This window comes from Olea europaea, chromosome 2 (genome assembly GCF_002742605.1).
Source record: "Olea europaea var. sylvestris chromosome 2, O_europaea_v1, whole genome shotgun sequence".
Lineage (NCBI taxonomy): Eukaryota > Viridiplantae > Streptophyta > Magnoliopsida > Lamiales > Oleaceae > Olea > Olea europaea.
Window position 1 is genome coordinate 27,209,152 of NC_036238.1, and position 18,239 is coordinate 27,227,390.

The following is an 18,239-nucleotide window of genomic DNA, read 5'->3' on the forward strand; positions in this document are numbered from 1 at the left end:
TGGTAAATCATGATCCAAATAGTAATAGCTAGAGAATGTTTTCACCACATGCTTTTGGACAATAAAGCACAAACAATGTATTATGTCATGAAGCATTTGACCAAATACAAAAATATAGCCCTTGGATCCCTGTGACAAATTATCACCATGTCACCAAAGAAAGCTCGGTCCTTGCGGATAGGCCATTCTATTAGTAAAAATAGGAGAGGAGCTAGCATATCAAGGGTATATAACTTTAACATCGTCAAGGATAAATTTGTATATGACGAAATCCTTGGACGACCCGTCTAAACTAGGCAAACATAATTATTTCCCTCCGTCAATCGTATGTGAGATATTCCACGAAGAAATGTGAAATGCCTTTAAAATGAAATCAAAGAATCCTACACAAGAATCATGAAAGTAATGAAAAAGAAAACATAAGAGATCCAAACAATATAATTGCTATATTTAAAATGAGTAACCTCAAGGATACATTGGAAATGGATGACTTAATCAACCATTGCATAACTGATTGCATGTCAAAGGTGGCTACGATCAAATAGCTAAAAGGCTTTCTTGTTAGCTCAAAAGATGCCAGCAAAACTCTAAAAATTAGCAAGGAGTTCAACGAACCTATGAAAGGCTTATTGTAAAGCTCCTAGCCGCAAACCTAGATTTGTCCACCTAAAAACATGCTAACATAGTGGGAATAGATCCCAAGGTTGCTTGTCACACCCTAAAAATCGAACCTAAAATCAAGTGTAAGGCATAAATGCGCCGATCAATAAGCACAAAACAAAATACATGGAATTAAAAGCGAGGTAGATAAGCTTTTAGAAAATTGCTTTATTTGCTAAGCTCAATACCCAGTTTGCGCATGTAATATGGTCCTAGTACCAAATAACAATGAAAAATGGCAAAATGCCAAGATTTTACAGCCTTAAATAAAGCTTTTCCTAAGCACAACTTCATGCTCTCTAGAATTGATCAACTGGTAGATATAACTACAGGACACGAACTGTTAAGTTTCATGGATGGATATTCAAAATATATTCAAATCTCTATATAAGAATTTGACCAAAAACATTCATGAAAGATTAGGGACTATACTGTTATAAATTAATGTCTTCTGGGCTAAAAAATGTAGGGCCACAAATCAAAGGCTAGTAAAAAAAATCTCGTGAATCAATTAGGAAAAACTATGGAAGTATACATTGATGATATGTTGGTGAAAAGCCTTCAAGTTGAGGATTACTTAAAATACTTAGATGAGGCTTTCAAATTATTACGAAAATATAGGATTAAGCTCAATCAACTAAATGCATCTTCGGGGTTAAATTAGAAAAGTTCCTCGAATATATGGTCAATCAATGAGGTATCGAAGTGAACCCGACCAAACTCAGACCTCGATAAAAATGCAATCCCATCTAAACTAAAATAGGTACAAAGCCTAATGGAAAGGGTCATCATCCTATGTAGGTTTGTATCACGAGCAATAGGCAAATGTTCCCTTTTCTTCCAAGTATTTTAATGAGGAAAAAAGATTCGAATAGAACAAGGAATACGAACAGACATTCCAAGTTCTAAAAGACCATCTAGGGAAAGCATCCCCACTAGCTAAGCTTGAAAATGGAGAAAAGCTACCGCTATATTTAGCAATCTTTAATATAGTGGTAAGCTTCATGTTGGTAAAAGAAGGATAGCAACAATTACCAGTCTACTACGTAAGTAAAGCCCTTTAAGGAGCAAAGGCCAGGTATTCATTTATGAAAAAGCTGGCCCTTGCTTAGTTACAACATCGCAAAAGTCTCGACCCTACTTTCAAATCATCAGTACTGAAGTACTAACTAATTTTCAGTTAAAGCAAATACTGACATGACCCGTCCTAAATCACCCTAATCGACTAGGAACGTGACGTGCGGCGATGATAGATGCTGACTAGATGTCAGAACCACCACCAAGGCTGACTATGATTTACTACAAAATATGCGTCAAAATCAAATGCTATGTAAAATATAATGAGATGGGCCCAAATTATTTACTTTATGCCTCATCAATATGAGTGTATAACACTCAACATGTCGTGTGGTTCTCATTCCGAAATCATTAGGCTCTTCCAGCTAAAAAAATCAATTGCTACCTGTAAGAAAATTACGAAAAAATATATGAGTTTGTAGCTTAGCGAGTGAAAGAGTTTGAAAATAATTATACTTTCTCTTTTAAATATTTTTACCAAACATTCAGTTCATATCGTTTAATATTCACATGATAAACTCATACAATTATAGTAAAAAGTAAGTAATTCTTATAACACTGTAAATATCATCTCATAATCACGATATAGTCATCTGCTGATATCTATACCATCATCTCATCACATCACACGTGATCTATCAAAAATGTACCCTCTGACTAAAATCTGTAATCCGTCCCTCGGGTTAAGCACTTTCGACACGGGCCTTTGGCCCCCTCCGTGAACGAAAGCCGGTCTCAAAGACCTTTGGTAATCAATTTTAGAACACGGCCAAGGCTCCTCTGTGAACTATATATACACGATCGAGACCAATATCCGGTCAAGACCCTCCGTGTAGGATAGAACATGGCCAAAGCCTCTTTGTGAACTAGAAGAAGTACATAATCACGGGTACCTTTCTTGTCGATCTCAATATCACGTCTCACATGCGAAACAAATCTCAATATCACATGTCTCATATACCAAGTCACCAACGTAAAATAAATAATCCTTAAAATTCCACATGTATCATAATAAAAGAGATTTTCATAATAACCATATAATCGAACACATAATTGCACATATTTTGATAATATACTTAATTTATAAATACTTAAAAATATTTATATTTTTTCACTCATAGTACTATGTTAGCAAAATCAACCCGGTTGGTAAGCTGTTCTGATGTCAGTATCGTCGCCTAAAATACGATATAATTTTTAAATAAATAATTAATTATTTTAAATAATTTCAATAATTAAATAGTCAATACCCAAATTTAATCATTTCACGTTTAAGCGATTTTTAAATCTCTTTAATCACTAAAACTAGTTTTTCTTTCATCTTACTCAATGTCATAGTTTATTATACTTAATCGCTTCAATAAAATTGAATTTAATTTAACAATCTAACAACTATAAAATTAAACATAACTTGACAATAAGTAACTTTTTACTTACCTTTCAAAATTGAGGAATTCAAGCCTAATAATGTAGACGACTTATTTTCTAACAACATTGGCGAACTTTCCTTTTTTTTCTTGTTTTTCCTTTCTCTTTTCTCTTCCTCTTTTCTCTCTGCCTCGTTTCTTTCTAGTGTGTAGTGTGTGTGTGTGTGTTTGTTTTTAATTTGATTTTGGGTGGAATTGGATTGATCCACCGCCTCATGTTATTCTTTTTTTTTTTTTTTTTTAGTTTGGGTTTTTTTTTTATGGTCGTCGAAGAATAACCAGAAAACAAGCTGGAAAAAATTCATCTGCGTATTTTATTGGGAGGCGTCCTCGAAATTCGATTAGCTAGGATTTGCACATATAAATATGTAGAGCACATTTGATCATCACTTGCCATAATACTTCTTCTATTGCATGATTTCTCCAACGAACTTTTAGTCCAAAAATTTAATCTTTCCTATCATACTTTTAATAACTTCCTACGAGCCAATATATGATATTCTCATCTTTTTTTTCCCCAAAACCTTAGGAAAACTCAATTATTTTTCTAATTTGAAGTTCAAAATACTACTTTTCATGTTTTCCAAATCTTCATCTTACGTCCTAATTTAAACTATTCTCTAATCAAACTCTTTTTCAATAACAATGGTTACATATTAAGATCGAGCAACATTCTTTCGCCCATTTCATCATATGTTCTTAGAATATTTCAATATTATATATAACATCAATTATAGTCACTTGTGTCTAGCTCTTATATGTCAATTTAGTGAAAAACAAATAATTATCCAAGTACCATTTTATTAACATACCATAATTGATAGCCTCTCTTTTGAACTTATCTTCATAGTGTTTGACATTCTATCGAAAGAAGATGTACAATGTAATTTAATTATATAACTTCTTACAACTAACCAAAGATAAATACTCCAATTCTACCATGCAATTAACAATATTGTTTAAATATAATTTTATAAATCTATCCTATGAACTTACTATATCATTTAAAAGAATCTTGTAACATTTATCAATCTATCCACAATGACTTAAATACTATTTTCTCTTCATTCCGTGTATTTGGAATCCCCAAACAAAAATATTTGAGGGTAATTGTCTCCATTCTAAATTGACAATATCTCCAAAAATTCAATTGTTCATGATTTTCTAAAATTCTAGTTATCCCCAACAAACAATTTAGATAACTCAATATGATGTTCTTTTCCTTTAATTCTATATCACCCAATAATAATATATACACCATTTCCATATCCACCATTTCTAATAAAATATACCTTAAACTCTGATAATTGGTAAGTATTGATATTTCTCACAATGTGATGACATAAGCCCGGTATAACCAACTCCAATTCATGTTTTACTCATGTCTCTTCAACAATCGATCATATAATTCATAATTCATCATTTTACTTCAGAACACATCCTAAACCTTAACATAATCCATTATCATAAATCAAATCCTCATCAACTTTTGATACAAAATTAAATGTTTCCTCACAATTTAATCTGATAGCAACACTTTTTACATCCTTAAATCCACACAATTTTGGTGCTCTTTCTTTCCATGGAGAGACAATTATAACAATTAATCTATCATAATTCTATACTCTTATTCCATAAAGAGACCATCAGCCTATCACCAATGCATAAGTTTTCTTGTATATCACACAAGACCTTTAATAAAGAGTATAACCTAAAGATACTGTTCTACAATTGGATTAATTTACATGAAGATCATCTTAAACTTTAGACATAGCCAACATGTCTTACTTATATTTCTTAACAAATATATTTTGATAAAAATGGAATGCTTTATTAATGACCATACAATTGAAAACAGCCCAAAAATTATATTACTAAAATTTCAATAAATTCATCTTAACTTCAAAATTTAACTCAAAGCTTTCAAATTCTATGGAATATAACACAATAATCCAACAAATGGCCTTAACAAAATTAATTAACTTAATAACCCAAATATATCATCACATTATTTGCTATAGGGCAACCATTATATTCATTTACATGTTATTCACCATATCATGTTATGATCATATAACCTTGGCATTTATCGTCATATCGTATCGCCTAAAATATTTAACTATGTCAATTTTCCTTAATATCACAAGATAATAACCTTCTGCCACGCGTTTTATGCAACGTGGTTTAACCGCAAGCGTACAGTGTCAAGTTTTGTAATATATTAAGGAATTGAAAAGTGTCGAATCCACAGGGATTGATATTCGCCTTCTACTGAGTATTATAATTATGTCCGTGTTTGCTTTATCTAGACAAATTGATGATGGAATGATTTAATGTTTTATAAATGAATGAATAAAACTAATCTAACGTGAATTGGATGCGACAAATTGGAGAATGCAAATAATCAATTGAGAAGGCCTAGGGATTGATTTCACCTAACTTTCAATTATGATTCAATGAATTCCAATTATTCCGATTAATTTTTCCATATTTAAAAGCAAAAATCCTATTGTATTTCTATCCGCCTCTCTGAGCACCGACTAGAAATTAACCCTAGATCCCAATTTCAACATCTCTGTTCGAAATCAAAAATCAAGAATTTATAAAAGATCCAATTCTTTTGTGGAGTAAGCTTCATAGATTTATACCTTCTCTCGAAACCTATAAATTCTATGTTGTATCAATCTTATGATCGCGCCTAAATTCCCACTCTCTCGAGCACCGAAATTGACTAGCATCAAATCATCCAATTGTTGATCAGGCAATTGGAAGCAATAAAATCATGATACAACTAATATAAACGGGAAATTTAAACTAAATAATTATGAAATTCATCAAACCATAAATTCGAGTTCGGCTATATCGACCTTAGATAAATTTTTTAGCTCATGATCAAATCTAGGAAATTCAAACAATTTAAAAGAAAAAACATAAAGGAGAAAGAAAGATAGAAACTATTTTAAAGTGTTAAATCAATTCTCCCCTTTTATATCCTTCACACCTCTCAGACTCGGTTGATTTCTTTAATGGTTGATGTTGTCCCCCTTTCAAAAATGTGTCCAGTCGTCCCCTTCGAATCGGATGTGTTTGCCAGCTGAATTCTTTAAATTGTCTAGCAGCCACCAATTGTATTAATTGAGGCAGTCAACCTTCAGTGAAGTTGTCAGCTCCAGTTTCCCTAGAATCCTCCAAATTGACCAGCTGAATCTCCCTCTATTCCACTCCAGATTGTCCCCTTATTTTTCCGTTCCAATCTTGTGCGTGGCTTGAACCCCTAGATTTTTCTTATGCGGCTCTCCTCTAATTTAGGTCTTCAATTGTGTATTTATAATGTCTTGGAGTTTAGGGAAAGATTTGGAGATGAGTTGGGCCAAGAAAGAATGGTGAAAACCCAAAAAAATTACTCCCGCAAGGCGACGCTTGGGCGCTGACTTTCTGTCAAAATTTCAGCATCATGGCGCTTGGGTGCTGAGGGATAGCGCCTGGGTGCTGAGGACTACTTCGGTTGCACTGCATAGCCTTCAGTATTTTTATCATAATTCTTTCTCCCGATATCTGATTGAAGCGATTCAAGATGTGTTGGAAAGGTAACTCAAAGGGCTACAACTTTGCTTCAGATATTATCCTCCGATTCGATCGTTTGCTATATCAAAAAATGAGTCTCAATATGAGGCTAAAAACTCGGTGCAAAACTTTTTGGTTGGAAAATGATTTATGATCATATCTTGACTAAATTTTATCCCTTTCACACCTTCCTTCATCCAATTGACTCCTAGCACTCTCGGATCTTCATCGTGAGTTTCGACACGACTTTTGATTAATTGCATTTTAATCCTTGAACTTTGGATCTCTTACATTTTGGTCATTTTATCCAATTTCGCTAACTTTTGCCTATTTTCTTCCTTTGGCCTCTTTTAGCTCTTATTTTCTCCACTTTCATCAATCTACAAAACAACACCAAAATCACTTGTTAGTACTTCTAAAATACTCTCCAAGATAGCAAAATCATGAAATTAATGGTATAATAGAATGAGTGTAAATCACTCATCACCTTCATATTTATCACGTGAATATTTCACACATCAATATACCGCATGCTAATTTCCCAATCTCAATAAATTTCAACTCTACCATTCTCTTTTTTTTTTCCACATAAACATACCTAAATATACATATCCATTTAATTCTATTTCTAAGGTAGCAAATCACCCCATAAAAAGTAATCATTAGGAAGTTCATCCCTATTTTTCTCACATTCCTTATAATCAAATAACTCATAAATAATCGAAATAATTGAAATTATAGTTAATTTTCTCAATGCCTAAAATACACGATAACGAATTGTTATCTATCAATCCACAAATCATCATTCTGTCTTCCACAATTTCTTATCATATAGCATAAATATACACTATTATGATTTCTATTATCATCCCATATAAGTGGCTACAAATCACCACAAAATTTTGATAACAGTAATGACTATTTGGCTTCAAGAATAATTAAAATTCCCCAATGATTGTCACCAATCACACATCATGTCATTTCCTTGTATTTGTCGTGCAAACTATAGCTAAAAATTTTCCTATGTACTCATTAAAAAAATTCATGTAGTTCTACAAATAAATTGATAATTTTGCGGTTGTAACATCTGTAACTTCGAATGCCCCGTAAAATCATTAAAATCTATTCAAATCTTAATAGGTTACATACACACATAGTTCCAACCCAACAACTAATAACATTTTCAATCATCAGATTATTACAACTACCATACTTACATACGAGTCATTTCTAAATTTGTTAAAAAATATTTTTCTATTATTTTTGATTCCATACATTCGAGCTAGAGAGTCAGTGATTTCTGCCACCACGACATGTAACCACACACACTGAATAATGCATGATATGCCAATGTTTGAACTATAAAGACTTTCAAAACTTTATAAACCATGCTCTGATACCACTTTGACACGACCCGTCCCGAATCACCCTAATCGACTAGAAACGTGACGTGCGCCGATGATAGATGTTGACTAGATGTCAGATCCACCACCAAGGCTGACTATGACTCACTACAAAATATGCGCCAAAATCAAATGCTATGTAAAATATAATGAGATGGGCCCAAATTATTTACTTTATGCCTCATCAATATGAGTGTATAATACTCAACATGTCGTGTGGCTCTCATTCTAAAATCATTAGGCTCTTCCAGCTAAAAGAATCAATTGCTACCTGTAAGAAAATTACGGAAAAATATATGAGTTTATGGCTCAGTGAGTGGAGTTTAAAAATAATTACACTTTCTCCTTTAAACATTTTTGCCAAACATTCAATTCATATCGTTTAATATTCACATAATAGACTCATACAATTATAGTAAAAAGTAAGTCATTCTTATAACACTGTAAATATCATCTCATAATCACGATATAGTCATCAGCTGATATCTATACCATCATCTCATCACATCACATGTGATCCACCAAAAATGTACCCTCTGACTAAAATCTGTAATCCGCCTCTCGAGCTAAGCACTTTCGCCACGGGCCTTTGGCCCCCTCCGTGAACGAAAGCCGGTCTCAAAGACCTTTGGTAATCAATTCTAGAACACGGCCAAGGCTTCTCTGTGAACTATATATACACGATCGAGACCAATATCCGGTCAAGACCCTCCGTGTAGGATAGAACACGGTCAAAGCCCCTCTGTGAACTAGAAGAAGTACATAATCACGGATACCTTTCTGGTCGATCTCAATATCACGTCTCACATGCGAAACAAATCTCAATATCACATGTCTCATATACCAAGTCACCAACGTAAAATAAATAATCCTTAAAATTCCACATGTATCATAATAAAAGAGATTTTCATAATAACCATATAATCGAACACATAATTGCACATATTTTGATAATATACTTAATTTATAAATACTTAAAAATATTTATATTTTTTCACTCATAGTACTATGTTAGCAAAATCAACCCGGTTGGTAAGCTGTTCTGATGTCAGTATCGTCGCTTGAAATACGATATAATTTTTAAATAATTAATTAATTATTTTAAATAATTTCAATAATTAAATAGCCGATACCCAAATTTAATCATTTCACGTTTAAGCGATTTCTAAATCTCTTTAGTCACTAAAACTAGTTTTTCTTTCATCTTACTCAATGTCATAGTTTATTATACTTAACTCCTTCAATAAAATTGAATTTAATCTAACAATCTAACAACTATAAAATCAAACATAATTTGATAATAAGTAACTTTTTACTTACCTTTCAAAATTGAAGAATTCAAGCCTAATAATGTAGACCACTTATTTTCTAACAACATAGGCAAACTTTCCTTCTTCTTTTTTCCTCTTCTCCTTTTTTTCTTCTTTTCCTTTCTCTTTTCTCTTCCTCTTTTCTCTTTGCCTCGTTTCTTTCCAGTGTGTAGTGTGTGTGTTTGATTTTAATTTGATTTTGTGTGGAATTGGATTGATCCACCGCCTCATGTTATTCTCTTTTTTTTTTTTTTTTAAGTTTGACTTTTTTTAATGTATTACAAATACTGCAAAAGACTGATGCGTCAACAAGGTTATTGAAATGGACAGTAGAGTTGTGACAATTCGAAAAAATCTATAAAGGATGATTCGCAATCAAAGCACAAAATGAGTATTAGAACGGAAATATCCATTAGAAAATGAACTATTGGTTCTAAGTTTCATTCAAATGAATTTTCAAATTGAATTGAATTTATCATTTTGACGGACATTTTTTTACTTAAATGATAAGTATCAAAGCGGTAGTTTGATGTTTCTATTCAGCGGACGTGGTTATTTGCAAGAACTTATTGAATCCATCGTTTGGGCTCATAATAAATTAAAAGTGCAATTTTGCAATGAAAGTTCAAGTCGAAGATCAAAGTGAAAGTTGCGGATTAACCGTCTCAATAGGAAATAGGCTATTGCCTTGCGAAGAGAAAGAGACTTCAATCTCTGACCTAGCGACCCCTATCCTTCTCCTTAGTTTCTAAACTAGCATAATCGTGGGACATCAAAAGTGGGAAGTTGATTGTTGGTTTTTATTGCTCATTCTCGTATAGGTGACTCTACCCCTGAAAAAAAAAAGAGCAGGGAGACCTTTGACTTGGGCTGGGGAGGATAGGCCTTTGTACCAGAAGAATGCGGATCAGAATTCGGAGAGTGAAGAGAGGAAGGAACATGAGGCATCCTTCTTGCAGGAGCTCAGACTTCCCATTTTATCATGGAATTGTCGGATGTTTTCATTTTTAAGGAAAACTTGAACAAGAAATGCTAATACTATTTATGGATAGGTCGTCAAAGATAACGATTATGAAGCAGCATAATCTTGATAAACCTAGAAAGGCACAAGTTATATTGTGCATTAAGGTTTGCTTTTAAAGCAATCAATAATATAGCTGAATACGAAACTTTATTGGTAAGCCTATGATCGGGAAAAGAAATGCAAGCTTAAAACATAGAAATAAAAAGTGACTCACAGTTGGTTATAAATCAAGTAAACCAGAAGTTCACAGCCATATATAAAATTATGACCGTCTATCTCGCAGAAGCTATAAGATCATCTCAACATTTCAACAAATTTGAACTCACTCAAATCCTTAGAGAGGAAATCGAGCGTGCGAATGCTTCATCGAAATTGGCAAGTTCAAATGATGTGAAACTATTTAAAACAGTGACCGTAGAATTACTGACATAAACATCGATTGATCAAAAAAGAAAAGACACCCTATGGATTTAAGATAAAGCCTCATGGATGCAAGAAATATTCTCTTAAAATAAAAAATGTGGTAGTCCCCGATGATATATATATATAAAAAAAAAAAAAAAGAAGCATAAAAATCGCGATTACAAGCCCCAAGATATACACTACAAGGTGATATCTTATTTAAGCAAGGGGGTATACACCCACTTTGCTCAGATGCATAAATGAGGACGAACCTTTGTACGTAATGAAAGAAATCTATAAGGATATTATTGACTTAATATGAGGAATCAAACCATGAATTTTGACAAAAAATGTGAAAAGCGTAAAAAATTTGCATCTATACCACAATAGCCCGTATATGAGCTACTAAAAATCAATTGCTCTTTGCCTTTGCTAAGTGGGACTTTGACTTCATTCAGTTGCTACCCAAAGGAAGGTCAAATATGAGTTATTTCACAAAATAAGTAAAAGTTGAACCTCTTATAAATATCAATAAGGTTAATACTTAAAAATTCATATAAAAAACATTATCTACCGGTTTGGCATACTAATTCTATAACTTCAGATAATGACTAGTAATTCCAAGGAAAAAAGCTGAAAGCAATGTGTGGCGAGTTGGGTATCCAAAGGCAATTCTCTACTCTGTATTATCCCTAGGCTAACGGATAAATGAAGGCAATAAATAAGACGTTGAATGACATCCTAAAATGGAAGCTAGATATGACGAAAGGAACTATGGGCCAACGAACTACCACATATTCTATGGTCATATCGTACTACCACAAAATTGCTACAAGAGAAATCACTTTCTCCCTAGCCTATGGAATGGAAGCCATGGTACTAGTTGAGATCAGCATAAATTTGAAAAGAATAATAGGATACAATGAAGAGCAAAATAAATAAGCTATAAACGCGAACCTAAACCTCTTAGAGGAAAAGCCAGATGAGTCTCAAGTTAAGTTCACTGCATACCAAAAGATGATGGAAATATATTTCAATTTAAAGGTTCGCAAGAAGAATTTCAAAGTAGGGAAAAGTATTTGTTGCAGACAATGAAATGAGCTCTTGAACCAAAGTGGAAATCACCATATATAGTAATTGAAGTTGTTCGATCAGGAACATATAAACTCACAAGAAAAGATGAAGAACCCTTAAACATCCTAGAATGATATGCGCTTGATAAAATATTATCAATAACATGGAAAACAAAGTCATATCGAGCGAAATCAATAAAAATTGATTTTCTTTTACCCTACGAACTTAATCAAAGTTGTTTATTTGAATACCTATTGTACTATGCTAACAAAGTTGACTGATTATTTATTATTATTATTATTATTATTATTATTATTATTATTATTATTATTATTATTATTATGAGGAAATGTGACAAGGCAAGTAACATTTGCGAACTAAAATTATTGCATAGCCAAAAGGCACAATCTACAAAATGAACTAGCCTATGTTCGTCATCCATGTCCATAAGAATCTCTCATCTCAAAAGATGATGATAATCCCTTTACCCATAGCAGCCCTAAAAGTTGATCAGACGTTTGCCAAGAAGGAAATGCATGAGGATTTATATCATAATATCCGGAACTACATTTTTCATAATAATCCTTCACAGATGCATATATGGGCAAAACACAAGAGCATAGCAACCTTGCCAACTTTCAAACCATTCTCTACCATCTTCTCAATTATGACCGTCGAGATCGAGACTATAGATATGCGATAGTAGCATGACAGGAAATAAATCTGGATAAACAAAAATTGGAAAATAAGTAACTTATCCATTGTACCACATTGTCTTTATTGTTGAACTATCTTATTTAAAATACTAAAGATCTACAGGCATGGGCGGAGTAATTCAGCGTCCAGTGCGGGCAAATGCCCACACTGGACTTTTGGTCCAAGCCCATAGTCAATCCAATTTTATCCTTTTTTTTCTTTTTTCTTTTTTTTAAAGTATTGGGTTTTTCATTTATTTATACTCTAGACCATACACTAATTTACCCCAACTCCAAGTGTACGGTGACATTTTCTTATTCTTTCCCCTCGGCAATAAATTAATTTTTTTTAATCTGGCCTCGTTTCAAAATATTTTCGAAGTTCATTTCTTTTCTAAAACCCACATTTTCTTGGTCCTCAAATTTGCAGCAAAAACTTTCTTTATCATGTGATTTTTCTGTTTAATATTAGAAATTTTGATTATGTGAATGTTGAATATTAGTAATATTTGTGATGGATTCTTGAAATCTTGATTTTTGTCAATTAGTTAAATAATTAGTGATGATTTTATGGTGTTCTACTAATTTGTAAAAATTAGTAGTTATTTTCCTATCAACTAGTATTTAATTGTCACTTGTGATTTATTTTAGTGCGAAGTGCCAATGGAAAGATTCTTTAAAATAAAATATTTCGTAGAAAATATTGATGTAGAGATATCGAATAAAATGAATTTTGATGTTGCACAATTTGCTACAAATCCTAGAATTAGGAAGAAGATGATCATCTTATTAGTATTGATGCTATATCGTTTTTAATATTGTCGTAATATCATTGAATCTATAACCGAAAAGTTCGACCTTGATTAAATTTTGCCTGCACTGGACAAAATTCCTGACTCCGCCCCTGTCTACAGGCTCGTCCAGGAACTGCAAATGAGGCCAAGAGATAAATAAGTAAAGGTTGATTAACTTTCAATGTGACTTTCACGTGATTTTTGTGGAGTATGCCATTTGTAGTGTTCAACTTACACCCGATGTTGCAATAAGTGTAGTTTCAACAGTTCCAATGAAGGGGATTTTCTGATTTGATCATCATTTGTGGGGACTTCCGTAGATGTATTGTTTGAAAAGGATTTAGTATGGATGAAGCAGTTTATGTGTCAAATAAGCCAGCAACTGTGATTGACCTTTCTTTAGCTGCATCATTTCTTTTATAATTTAAAAGACATGAAAGAAGTTTGTTAACATAAGGAGCATTTACCTAGAAACAAATTGTACAAAATGATATAACTAGGAAACGTACAATAGCATAAATGGTGACTACAAACTTACAAAAAAAAAAAAAAAGTAATGGTTCTGAAAATTTTAACATATAACACAACTAGGATCACTCAGAAAGCTAGCCAACATTCTTCACAAAAACCTGCTCGCTTTCTTCCCGGCTTCTAATAAACTGGAGAAAAAAAAGTAGAACATTTTTAGGACTCCGATAATTGAGTACAATCACATACCCAATACAATAGAAGAAACTACATTTATGAATTTTCATAAGAATCTTCACATGTGCCCTCGTCTTCTTCCTCATCCTCGTATTCACCTTCATCATCTGCTGTAGCGTCCTGGTACTGTTGGTCCTTGGACACAAGATCATTCATATTACTCTCTGTTTCTGTGAATTCCATCTCATCCATCCCTTCCCCAGCATACTAATGCAAGAAAGCCTTCCTACCGAACATAGCAGTGAACTGTTCACTCACTCTTCTGAACATTTCCTGAATGGAGGTTGAATTCCCGATGAAGGTGGATGCCATTGAAAGCCCTCTAGTGGGATAGCACAAACACTTGATTTCACATTGTTTGGAATCCACTTGACAAAGTAAGGAGAGTTCTTGTTTTGAACATTAATCATTTGTTCTTCCACCTCTTTTGTGCTCATTTTACCTCTGAACATGGCCGGGGCAGTGAGGTAGCGTCCATGGTGGGGGTCAGCAGCACACATCAGATTCTTGGAATCCCACACGGTCAACTTAGGGACTGCAACAGCACGGTATTGCTGGGAACTGCAAGATGTCAGAGGAGCAAACCCCACCATGAAAAAATGCAGATAGGGGAATGGAATTAGGTTGACAGTAAGTTTTCGAAGATCAGAATTAAGTTGACCAGGGAATAGGAGGCAGCAAGTCACCCCACTCATGGTTGCATAAATCAAGTGGTTCAGATCACCAACTGAAATACAAAATAAAATTACAAAGGTGAGATCAAAAAGAGGTAAATTTTGTTATACTGAGTAGTGTTGCCTAATTATTAAAAACCTCGTTTGGCAGGTACAGATTTTTATATGAAATACGTTGAAGAGTGATCCAATTGTTGTTACTTTGTCATTGCCACGAACCTATTCAAGTTTTTAACAATATGATTTTTCAAGTGAAAAAAAAAATAAAATAAAATATTGAAAGACAAGCAACAAAGTGTGATAAAATCTTCTAATAATATGCCAGACAATCCACACTAAGTTCGACAGTAAGTTCAGTAAAATATACTCACAACTAGGAGTAGTAAGTTTGAGAGTTCTGAAACAGAGGTCATATAAAGCTTCATTGTCAAGTACCATGCATTCATCTGCATTCTCAACAAGCTGATGCACTGAAAGGGTAGCATTGTATGGCTCAAACACTGTATCTGAAACCTTTGGTGATGGGAACACAGAGAATGTGAGCATCATTCTGTCAGGGTACTCTTCCCTGATCTTTGAGATCAGCAAGGTACCCATTCCAGAACCTGTTCCCCCACCAAGTGAGTGGCAGACTTGGAACCCCGCAAAAAGACAACCATTAGAATTTGCCTCTATTTGGTAGAAATTAAAATCAAGATTTTGATCTAAGTCAAAGTCAACAATTAATTTTAACCACACATTGCATTAGACCAATAACTTTTCAACTCCTCATTTTATATACTTTTATTAAAATCTACTTAAAATCTTATTTTAATCCCCACGAAGCAGGGGCTTAGATACATTTCATTAATAAAAGTATCAACTTCTGGATTACCTAACCTAGGTTACGCAAATGTTTTTCAACATAATGAATCACTAAGCTTATAAGGTTAGAGTGATATGCCAGCAAAAATTTTGATTCAAATGTTAGACCCGTAACTTGCTAGACCATAACCAATAAATTACAGGAATATAATTTGCATATCAATGCATATTACATGTATCAAAATGTTTCCTCAACATTTCAGTCTAATAAAAACGAAAAGCTTTTAATAGTCATTAAAAATATACCTTGAAGGTAGTCACAGTTCTCAGTCTCCTTTCGCACAACATCGAGAACAGAGTCAATAAGCTCAGCTCCCTCAGTGTAATGACCTTTAGCCAAGTAGATTCCAGCCCCGACTGGTCGAATATACAGTTATCAGGCCTGAAGATCTGCCCATATGGACCAGTATGGACACTGTCCATAGTTCCAGGCTCCAGATCCATGAGCACTGCACGAGGGACAAATCTTCCACAAGAGGCCTCATTGTAGTACACATTGTCATGCTCCAATTGCAAATCTAAGGTTCCCACATAGTGCCCAGTAGGGTCTAGGCCATGCTCATCACATACAACCTCCCAGAACTTTGATCCTATTTGGTTGCCGCATTGACCACCCTGAATGTGAAGAATTTCTCTCATTTTGCCTGGAAATATAAAGAAATATTACAAACCCTTTTACAAACACCCTTAACCTAAGAGATTTATGTAAATAGATAAAATTATTATCTAAAATCTAAAGTTACTAATGGAAAACATGGTAATATGTAATTGTTGAAGCAACTAAAGTCGCCAGATCTATAATTTTTTGGCAGAAGACCTTTAAAAACGTACGCTACATGTAATCGATGCTAACTCACAACTAAAGCCGGCCTAACTATTAGAAAATAACTCAATCAGTTGCATGTTCAGGTCTATAAAACACGAACATGGGATAACAAATTAAGCAAACCAGTACATTTCAAAAAATCTATAGATTTATGTAATGAAGGTAAAATTAGAGTAATTTAAGTTCAATATGCAATATATAGAAGCAGCAAAAGAAAAAAAAAAAATCAATTAACTACAAGTTCAAAAATGAAGATCTGAAGTACTACTAATTCGATCCACCAAGAGTGGCACATTCAAATCTAGAAAACATAAGTTATATAACGAAGTAAGCAAAATTTAAGCAATTTAAGTTGACTAACATATATAAGCAGTTACATATTCCAGTCTAGGAAAAACACAAATTGTATAACAATTAAGCCAACAAGAATAATTCATAGAATCTTACAATTTATGTAATGAAGTTAAAATTAGAATATTTTGAGTTAAGTATACGCTAAACATAGAATCGTTAAAATAATAATAATAATAATAATAATAATAATAATAATAATAATAAATACAAATTCAAAAAATGAAGATCGAAATTACAAATAACTCGGTCCACCAAGAGTAGCACATTGAAGTCTAGAAAACATGAAAATCATATAATAAGTAATCAAGCCAGTACAATTCAAAAATTAAACTCGAAATTTAGGCAACGAAAGGCAAAATTAAGCAAATTGAGTTCACTATATACAATACGTATTCAAACAGTATAAATTTACAAAATTGATAAACTACGACATCAAAAATGAAGATCTAAAATACAAATAATAAATAGATACAGAAAGAGAAAAAAAATTACCTTATAAAATCCGAAAACGATGGAGAAATTTAGACGTCGACCAATAGAGAGTAATAACTGTCTACTACAACGATTAGGCCCGAAAATTTTTATGGAGCTTGCAATTCGAATTTCAACTTCCACTTTTGGCCACTTTTGGCCTGTTTGATTGACAAAATTTTTTAGGAAATTGATTTTCCATAAATTTCTAGGTACAATATCTTAAAGCATGATTTTCTATCTTTTAGGGTCTGTTTGATTGTAAAGATGAAATTTGGGTGGAAAGAAAATGAATTTCAGGGAATTGAATTACCTAGAAATTGTTTTCCTGAAAATTGTAAATTATTGTGTTTGATTGATATAATTTTTCACGTGAAAAATGTTGAAGTAAAAGTGTTTTTTGACATTCGTTTGACTTTGTTTTACATGAAAATTGTCAATTTAAAGGATATTCACTTTTATCATTGTTCTTAAAATTTGTTTCCATTGCCAACCCAAAAACAAAACGATCAAAAAATCACCTATATTTTAGTGTTCGTTTGGCTTTATTTTACATGAAAATTGTCAATTTCAGAAATATCCTCTTTTACAAATGTTCCTAAAATTTGTTCCCATTGTCAACAATTAAAAAATAAACAAAAAGAAAAAAAATGTGGAAAACCAAAAACCACCTACCCCTAGGAAAATAAAATGTGGAAAATCACGCTTTAAGGTGTTGTTCCTAGAAATTCATGGAAAATCAATTCTCTGAAAAATTTTGTTAATCAAACAGGAAATGGAAGTTGGAATTCGGATTCGAAGTTCCATGAAAATTTTTGTGCAATCAAACGGAGCCTCCTAGAGGTAGGTGGTTTTTGGTTTTCAACCCTTTTTTTTTTTTTTTTTTTTTTTTTTTTTTTTTTTTTTTATTTTTTG

General features: G+C 32.9%; 1 pseudogene; it reads right to left on the bottom strand.

The window, feature by feature from the left end:
* Positions 1 to 13,923: 13,923 nt before the first annotated feature.
* Positions 13,924 to 17,001, bottom strand: LOC111369097 (annotated as a pseudogene).
* Between the last annotated feature and the right edge of the window lie 1,238 nt (positions 17,002 to 18,239).